This window comes from Alligator sinensis, unplaced genomic scaffold (genome assembly GCF_000455745.1).
Source record: "Alligator sinensis unplaced genomic scaffold, ASM45574v1 scaffold1147_1, whole genome shotgun sequence".
Taxonomy (NCBI): Eukaryota; Metazoa; Chordata; order Crocodylia; family Alligatoridae; genus Alligator; species Alligator sinensis.
In genome coordinates, this window is record NW_005842832.1 from 169968 (window position 1) to 177366 (window position 7399).

Sequence of the window (7399 nt, forward strand, 5' to 3'; positions counted from 1 at the left end):
AACACTCACACATGCACCATTTTATGTTTTGATTGTAAGTTAGAGACACACTCATAGATATGATGTATACTTTTGTATACGTTGTATTTTGTACATGCTCTAATAAAATAGGAAAAAAAATTAAAATAAAAGCCATGTGGCAGTTATGTTGCTATCACTTTAATTCTCTGTATGACCGGATGTGATTTTACCTATTCATATTCAGTGCTGTAATAACAGCTTTATAAATTCTGATTTCCTAGGATTCACTTTGTTTTTGAGGTGAGGAAGGAAGTTTACAAAAAATTACAAGGCATGCTTTCCCAGTTAAAAAGCAAAGGTAGAAATTCACTGATGTACTTACGTACATAGCTAACTTCAAACTTTGAATAGGACTGAAGCCTGCACTTCCAAACAGTGGGCTGCAGAAGTGAATTTGTTGCCTTACCTGAACTGTTACTATTCATGAAAAAGTTGATCCAATCACAGATTGCTGGGTGTTCATCCACAGAACTGTTTTATTCAACAATCCTGGTGTTCAAAATCCAGCTATTGCCTTTGAAATGCACTATCAAACATCTACATCCGACTGCATAGCAGAGAATTAATTTTGCTGCACCTGTATCAGACAAGAAATAATTTACAATAATTTGTCAGAATTAACCTTTTGATAAGGCATAAATTTGTCTAGATTTAAAGCACTTTAAAAAGGTGCAGAGGTCCATTTGTATTAAACAAATGCTGTATCAGCAGTTTGATGGCAGCAAAAATACTGACGCTGAGTATAACTACTACTCTATTGGACTTAATCTCTAGTGCAATAAAACATATCTCTGGCATTTCAGCATGGCAAGATATGATTCATAACCAACTGTATCACTCTTATTTAGTCCTAGAAATGTTAAGCTCTGTAATTAACAGTAGGTACTTGCAGGTCCATACTTTCAGGATGTAATGACAAATGTGAATTCTGCATCACCAAGCAATTAAAGTTACTTAAAACCATATGTTTTTAAAATGCCGTTAAAAATTCCACAATTTTTAACACCAGAATGCATCAAATAGCACTGCTTTTAAAAATAGTACACGTCGTTTGTAATGTCATTCAAGATAAATGACAAACCAAGAATCTTACTTTCCTCTTTACTTCTTTTATTTCCAAATTTATCTTTTTATGGGATTAAAATGTAGCGCTGAAAAAAAAAAAAAAAAAAACCTGTGTGCTTGGCTGGTATTTTGCATACAACTTTATGGTTTCTCAAAACCCCACAGGCAACTATTTACCCAGAGATTGCTAAAAATATTCAGCTCCATACCCTCACACACCATAGTGCCAAAGCACAAAAGTAGAAACACCAATATCACCTTATAACACGCCACAGACCACAAGCAGAGGCATCAAGCGCACTGTTAATTATCAGTCATTGCAAGGGTTGGAAAGAAAGTTGTTAATATAAGCTGAGGAGCCCAGGAAGAGAACCACCCTATAGGTCTTGCTTGCATATTAGAGAAGAGGGTCACAGTGTAACAGTTTATAGCAGAACAGATGGGACCTTTTTGGCAGGTGTGCCATGAGTTAACCCTGCCCCTTCCCCAACAAAGATCCCTTTCCCTTACCTGATTTGCTGTTCAGCTTTCTACTGCCTGTCCTGTGGCTCCCTCATCAAGCTGCTGCTCTGCTTTCTGCTCCCTGCCCTGTGTTCCCTGCCTGATCTGAAGCATTGCTTTCTGCTCCCTGCCCTATCTGCCACTGAGCTTCCTGTCCCCATCCTCATTCTGCTACATACCGCATGCAGAGGTTGCCCATGCCACTTATGGCACCTATGCTACAGATTGACCACCCCACCCTGGTTTAGAAAATCATGTGTGTTTAATGAGCACTGTATTTTGGCCATCACTACCTTAAATAACATTAAAGAGAAGACACTCAAGAGTAAGCTACTTGTTGACAAGAATTCAGATTGGTAACAGCAAAAACTTTTAGAAGAATTTAGATGTAAAATTTACAGCAGAACCCACAATATACTCTGTAGGCCACTAAGCATAACACCATTCACCAGCTCCTGTTTATATTTTTGAGCCCTTTTGTTCCCTTTATTACTGATCTGATCTATTCTTGTGAGAAGAGGGGTATCCAAATATACAGCACCTTGTTTTTATGATCTGAGATCATAAGCACATCAGCAGTATACTTAACTTGATTGCTTGGGCAGTGTTCATGTTCATATGTTAGCTGCGGTTCCAAGAACTTGGTATTTCAGACTCCAAGAGCATAGCCTTACTCAGGGCAGTACTTTAGGATACATTGACCTGACTACCAAAGATTTTAAGTGCTGCATTTAATTGGAGCTTCTGAGTTTATCTTATCCTTTGCTGTTAACTCTCCTGGAAAGACGACTAGTTTATCAACCAAGCTGCAGGCAACAAGGCTATGAAATCATACCACATTTAAAAGGTAAAACACCTTCTTTTATTTCTCTGGGGATGAAGGATAATATGGTGTTTATTTGGCAGGATTCAGATGTCTTGTGTTTACATTTGGACTTGCCTTTACATGCAGACTGTAAGGAGGAACAGAATATTTACAGGTTACTTTTTTTTTTGTTTTGTTATACAAAGCACATATGAAAATATAATTCCCTACTAGCAGATCTTAAGTGGAAGGTGAGACAAGCCAACGTATTGTGAATCCACAGGCCTGTGAGGAAACCCCAGACAAAGTCCAGCAAAATCATCTTTCTATCTCTGTTTTTTAGTGGTTTCTCTGTTGGTTAGGCTTTGCTTTTTTTTTGTTTTGTTTTTTAAAGTAGGCCCATGTCCTGCAAAAATGTATGTGCATCCTTAAATTTTCAACCTATGATTCTTGCCACCACACAGGAGTACTCATATGCTTAACTTTAAAGTAGTTTATGTATATTAAGAACTGAATCCCTAAGTTAGTTTATTATTGCTGCTTTTAAATTACTTCTGTTCACCTGTGTCCAGTGGAAAACCTTGAAACTGAAGTTCTCCATCCACACCCTGCCCTACCTTCTCCTATCCACAAAAGAGGTACAAAAAAGTAACAACAGTGAAAGAGGATGACTACAATATACAAACCAATAGTGCTGATAAACATTTATAAAAATAAAAGGTTAGCTCTAAGAAAAACAAACAGCTTTTGGCACCAAAATATAATGTTTGTGTAGTTTCAGCTAACAAGAAACCTTAATTTAATTCATTTTAATGTTTTGCATTCATGTTCTTTAAGCTATCCACTAAAAGTAAGGCTTAAGATGGTAACAATTAGGCATGATGACTAAATACAGTCTAGTCACTAAATCTGGTGCTACTTTTTGTTAACTAGGAAGATATGCTATATGCATTTAATTATATAAAATACGTTTATTCCAACTGTTATTTTTTATATTTCATCACATTAAAATGAATTACATTTCTGTATATGCTATATTTAAACCCATGTCAAGCTACATTTGGATGAAAGCCAACTAGAATCAAATTTAAAATGCAGAACACCAGCATTTTTTAAAAGTTTGTTATTATAACTAGAATCATGATAAATATGCTGTTTGTATAATTTTCTCTGTCCAAACAGATTTATTAAAACAAAAAAAATTACTTTACTTAGCCAATTAGACTAATTCATTCTGGTCACTTAAAGTTTTAAAATTAGTAGACTTCAACCTCTGAAATCTAGTTGTTATTCACCTGGTAAGAGAAAGATATCAAACTTCCTCGTCTTTCACAACATCCTATCAAATTTTTCAACACAAAAGCAGTTGCTAGAGGGCACGTCTACACGTGCATTACATTTAGTACCTCCAACGTAAGGGACTAAATACATGTGTGTTAGGCTGCCCTAATGCATAGAACCGAAAGTCCATGTTTAAGTGATGCTTAATATGCAGTAGCCCATTTTACTGGGCCTTAGCATAATTGCACGGTTTTTTAACGTGATGTTTTAAAACGCAGTAAAATAGGCTACTGTGTAATAAAGTGCACATGTAAATGTGCCCACTATCAAAAGCCAATTTAATCACATCAAAAAAACACAGGTTCCATGCACTTAGCCACTGACTTCCCCTAGTTACATTGTTTAAATTTCAGCAGCCAACAACTTTGCATATCATGCATTTAATTTAATGGTTAACTGATCTATTCTAATGTATAGATTACAGTAAATGTACCCTTACAATGGACTGATCATTTCAAATTGAATTTCAAATATTGTGAAAAAACTAATTTTAATAAAAGGCCCAACTTATAAAAAATCTAATTAAAAAAATATTAATCATTTTTATCCATCTTCACCACAAAAGATACAGGGATCAAAGCATTATGGGAGAGGTATTAACACTCATGAGAAATGTCCAGTAACACTACCTCCACTGCTATCAGAAGACTGAAAAAACAATGCCTGGTATACTGCTCAAGAGGATAATATCACACCTAAGGGCCTCAGCACTTCCTCATAAAAACAATTTCACATATGTATAACATGCCACAGCCACACACCTCTTCCCACTGTGAACTGAAAGCCTGGCTACAATTCCACTCACTGATAAGAATTCAGACATGTTAATCTTTGCCTTAATACTCACAAAGATGGATAACTCATTTATGCTAACATAAGACAAAAAAAACCCCTATTTTGCCTGTTCAGACAGAGCAGTAAAGTGTTAAAAACGACAACAAATCTCCTGGCCTGTGAAAATAGAAAATGGCTGCCCTTCTTTTTTTTTTCCTTTTTCTTTTTTTAAAATGGGGAAGTTCCTTGTGTAATTTTCTAAAAAGGGGACATTTTCTTCAATTGCTAGTGAAGGAAAAACATTCTATTTAAGAATGAAGAAAAATGGCAAAAAGGGCAACAATGGCAATTTAAGAGAGGAGAGAAAAAGAGGAAGAGATGGAAAGAGAGAGATTGACCCAAACCTTTGTAATTTCATTCCAGAGACAACTTGGGATAGGTATTAGGGAGTACAGGACATGGAGGAGGTAGAAGGTGGAGCATGGGAGGGATTCAGACATCTAAAAAGTAAATTTTATTTAACATTCTAATTCAAGCATGTTAAGATACGCTTTTTTCAGATAAATTGCATCCTTTGCTCCAGTGTTACAATTTTCCAGAGAATCCACAATATTCTTCACACCTAACAAAAGTATGAATCCCTTCGCTAAGTGCTTTAATTTAACTCAAGCTTAACAGGAGAGCTCTGACCATAATAATAGATGTATGGCATCTTGATTTCTGTCACATCACAACTGTCTCAATATCAAAGGGTTCTGCCTAGATTCAACATGATAACACTGAAATGTGATTTCCCACAGTATACTTCCATCTAAACGTAGCTCTTTGCAGAGATTTGTTCATTTCAGGCAAAACAAAAGAGAATTGCAAAATGGAAACACTTTACTACATAGTCAAACAATGCAGTATCTGAATCCAAAAGTCCCTAGCTAGTGGTGAAAGTAAGAACACTTACTCAGAAACCACAGTAGTACATGTGATATAAAATTCAAATAGAACAAAATAATATATAGCACTATGATCAAAACCACAGAAACACTTCTAGTTTGCGCTTTGTCAGAATTGTATCAGCTGGATCACCGGTCTATAAACAAATTTCCCCACACACTTTCATCTTAACCGGATAGAGAAATGAAGACAGCTCATAAAATGAACACTTAACATTTCCACGCCTCCTCTCAGAACTCAAACTAAAAAAAAAGTTATTCTCTAAACCAACTTCTTTCTTAGTAAGCAAAACCTTTTAAACATGGCTGTGACTATTAGGAATAGAGTATCTTTGATTTTCAACAAAGAAACATGTCATTCTTTACTTTTAACATTCAGTGAATGGTATTTTTGCACAAGCCAACTCCAGCACACTCTTATTGTTGGACTGGATGCAGCACTTCAAACATTTGATTCTACCTACCTATGCTAAGACCCATTATGTAAGCTTAGATGTTATTGTTCTATATGAAAAAGCTCTGGGTTTCCTTTTTCCCTTTCAGCATCACTTCAATGGTCCTGCACAGAGAGGTTTCTATACAGCTATCAGAAGCTGTCAACCTCCCTGAAATCCCCCTCCTTTACAAGATCACTTCTAAACGGGAAAGGGCAGTAGGCTGCAATGCAATCCATCACTTTCTCTAATGAGAATGTTGAACACATCCATTTCCTTTGCAGAGGCCTGCAACACAGAGAATCTTGGAGTATGCAAGTTATGCTGGAACCTGAGCGTCACAGGGTTCGGCGAAGGCATGAGATTGTGACATTTGTCCAGACCAAACATATCAAAATGGAAACAGTAAAACAAATATAGATAAACTATTCTTCTAAAATATGTCATGCAAAAAAGCAAACAAAAATGGCAGGGGGGAGGGGAGCTTCCTAAACTAACAAGTTGTATGGGGGCTACCAGAAAACAAATTTGGCTACACTAGATGCCAGGCTCTGTACCCCGCCCCATCCATTTTATTTCAGTTTACTAGATACAGGGATGAATACAAGAAGCACAACACAGATTGAATAAACTCTGGTACGCAGTATAATTTATTACAGGCAAGTCTGACTTTGCTGTTCACTACAAACACAGGACAAACATTTGTTTAAAAAGATTCAGAGAATGAATGTAGGAATTTGCAAGCCACATACCCATCTCACTGTACTTGCCTCATCTAAAGAACTTCGCCTCCCCCTATTTAAGCATGGTGATGTCCAATTTTTGTTAATTCTTATTACACATCAGTCACTGCTCTGTTTTAAGCATACTGCTTTAACAAACCTCTACCAACACCCTCCTTGGAAACATCTATGAATCATTTAGGATCAAAGTTACTGTCGTAGCATCTCAAGACTGAGGTCTCCTGCACCTTCTCTTCTCAGTTGTATTAACATTTGTATCCTTGATCTATTGGAAATCCCTGCATAGTAGAATCCTCTCAAATTGCTTCTTTAGGCAGCTAGATTAGGCACAAGTTTCTCTATACAGTATACTATAGCAAAGAAAGTCTTTGTGTCTCTGTAACCAGGGGGGGAGATGGCCCCTGTTATTCTGGCTGTGTGCTCAGCACATGACGAGCAGAACCTGTACCTGGGGAAAATGTCTAAAACCCTATAGCCTCATTGGTCAGGGGAAGCAGAGGATTCTTCATGCTGATTGGTTGTGAGAGAGACTGTAGTGTGGTGCTCCCTGACTGGACAAGGCCAGAGTGATGTCATGCACAGGGATATAAGGACAGGTAGGCTGGTTTGGGGGGAGAAGAAGCAGTTAGCAGTTGCTGAAGAGTGACATCTTCTCTAAGCAAGAAGGAGTTGCAGATAGCAAAAAGGGAAGCTCAGGTAGGAGGGGAGAGAGAGGAAGAGTTGTTCCAGTGTCTGGGAACTCCTCTCCTCCTTTTCTCTCCCCCCCCC

The 7399-nt window shown here is 37.2% G+C and overlaps 1 long non-coding RNA gene across 1 annotated transcript in view; it reads right to left on the minus strand.

Moving 5' to 3' along the window:
- Window positions 1–433: 433 nt before the first annotated feature.
- Window positions 434–7399, minus strand: part of LOC112547967 — a 31308-nt gene continuing 24342 nt past the window's right edge. The window contains exon 3 of the long non-coding RNA XR_003091757.1: window positions 434–598. This is a non-coding gene — a long non-coding RNA (uncharacterized LOC112547967). The remainder of the gene's footprint in view (window positions 599–7399) is intronic.